This window comes from Solea solea, unplaced genomic scaffold (assembly GCF_958295425.1).
Source record: "Solea solea unplaced genomic scaffold, fSolSol10.1 scaffold_110, whole genome shotgun sequence".
NCBI classification, from domain to species: Eukaryota; Metazoa; Chordata; class Actinopteri; order Pleuronectiformes; family Soleidae; genus Solea; species Solea solea.
In genome coordinates, this window is record NW_026704088.1 from 20,001 (window position 1) to 22,500 (window position 2,500).

Sequence of the window (2,500 nt, forward strand, 5' to 3'; positions counted from 1 at the left end):
CCACCGCCCGAGGCCCCATCCCTCTCCTTGCTCCCTGGGCCCTTGGAGGCGAACCCGCAGGCCGGAGTAACCGTCCGTCCGAACACCAGGCCCTCCACGCGGGGGTGGGGGGGGCCATGGCCGACGGGGGCCCTCCGATGGCGGGTCACGTTTGCCACTCGGTCAGGGGTGCGTGCTGGATGAAGAAACGGTCAACTTTGTGTGAAGAGCCACTCTTTGGAAATTTCGTCAGAGTGCCACCTTTTCGAAATTTCTTCTAAGTGCTCTCAAAAGCTGGGTTTCTATATATGTGCCGGGAGTGTCGCACAAAACCCACAAACTCGACCAAACATGCTCTCTGGCCTATGTTGCGCAGCATCCCGGTAAACCTCTAACTCGCCCAATTGTCAATGTTTCGCCACAAAAACAACTTTATTCTACTCGCCTGGTCCCTGCCAAGGGCCCTGCGTTGTTTGATTTTGATTAAATTGCTTTTTTACACATTTTCCCCGTGCCCCTGGTAGCCAAGGGCACTTAGAAGAAATTTCAGATTCTCGCCTCGTGCCCCTGGTAGCCAAGGGCACTTAGAGTAAATTTTGAAAAAGTTGGCACTTAGAAGAAATTTCAGATTCGTGCCCCTGGTAGCCAAGGGCACTTAGAGTAAATTTTGAAAAGTTGGCACTTAGAAGAAATTTCGAAAAGTCGGCACTTAGAAGAATTTCCGAGTCGCCCCGGTTCTCGGGGACCGGGCCGAGCGCCGACCTCTGTCCGAGCGCGAGCGCCTATTTTCGGATAAGTTGGGACGACTTCCACGGTCCGTATCTCGGTCATTTCTCCACCTTTTCGGATGGAACCAACGGTGTCGCGTTGCCCCGGTCCCCGCCGAGGGCCCTGGGGCGTGGGATCCTGAGTTTTCCCCGTGCTTCCTGTGGTTTTCGGCCGTGGAAAAACCCTAGGCGCGCCGGTTCTCGGGACCGGGCCGAGCGCCGACCTCTGTCCGAGCGCGAGCGCCTATTTTCGGATACGCCGAGTCGATTTCAACGGTCCGTATCTCGGTCATTTATCCACCTTTTCGGGTGGAACCGACGGTGTCGCGTTGCCCCGGTCCCCGCCGAGGGCCGTGGGGCGTGGGATCCTGAGATTTCCCCGTGCTTCCTGTGGTTTTCGGCCGTGGAAAAACCCTAGGCGCGCCGGTTCTCGGGACCGGGCCGAGCGCCGACCTCTGTCCGAGCGCGAGCGCCTATTTTCGGATACGCCGAGTCGATTTCAACGGTCCGTATCTCGGTCATTTATCCACCTTTTCGGGTGGAACCGACGGTGTCGCGTTGCCCCGGTCCCCGCCGAGGGCCGTGGGGCGTCGGGTCCTGAGTTTTCCCCGTGCTTCCTATGGTTTTCGGCCCTCGAAAAACCCAATTCGCCCCGGTTCGAAAAAGCGGCACTTAGAAGAAATTTCGAAAAAGTGCGCTCACTTGGAAGCCGTGTTCCTATGTATGTGCCGGGAGTGTCGCACACAACCCACACAAACTCGACCAAACATGCTCTCTGGCCCATGTTGCGCAGCATCCCGGTAAACTCGGCCAAACATGCTCTCTGGCCCATGTTGCGCAGCATCCCGGTAAACTCGAACCAAACATGCTCTCTGGCCCATGTTGCGCAGCATCCCGGTAAACCTCCGCCGCGGTTCTCGGGACCGGGGCCGAGCGCGAGCGCCTATTTTCGGGTAAATTGTGACGACTTTTGACGGGCCGTATCTCGGTCATTTCTCCACCTTTTCGGGTGGAACCAACGGTGTCGCGTTGCCCCGGTCCCCGCCGAGGGCCCTGGGACGTCGGGTCCCGAATTTTCCCCGTGCTTCCTATGGTTTTCGGCCGTGGGAAAACCCTATTCGCCCCGGTTCTCGGGACCCCGGCCGAGCGCCGACCTCTGCCCGAGCGCGAGCGCCTATTTTCGGGGTAAATTGTGACGACTTCCACGGGTCATATCTCGGTCATTTCTCCACCTTTTCGCATGGAACCAGCGGCGTTCCACTCCTCTGGCCCCTGCGCAGAGCCCTGCGTTGTGACATTTTGATAAAAGCATCACCCTGGGTGGCCCTGGGAGGCGTACCTATTTTTTTGGCATAAAGAGGGGCGATTTAAAACGGGCCGTATCTCCGTCACTCCTGCACCTTTTCGCATGGGATGAACGGCGTTCCACTCCTCTGGACCCTGTGCAGAGCCCTGCCTTGTAACATTTTGATAAAATCACGTTTTTAGCCATTCTCCCGTCGGTGGCCCTGGGAGGCGTACCTATTTTTTTGGCTTAAAGAGGGGCGATTTACAACGGGCCGTATTTCGGTCACTCCTGCACCTTTTCGCATGGGATGAACGGCGTTCCACTCCTCTGGACCCTGTGCAGAGCCCTGCCTTGTAACATTTTGATAAAATCACGTTTTTAGCCATTCTCCCGTCGGTGGCCCTGGGAGGCGTACCTATTTTTTTGGCTTAAAGAGGGGCGATTTACAACGGGCCGTATTTCGGTC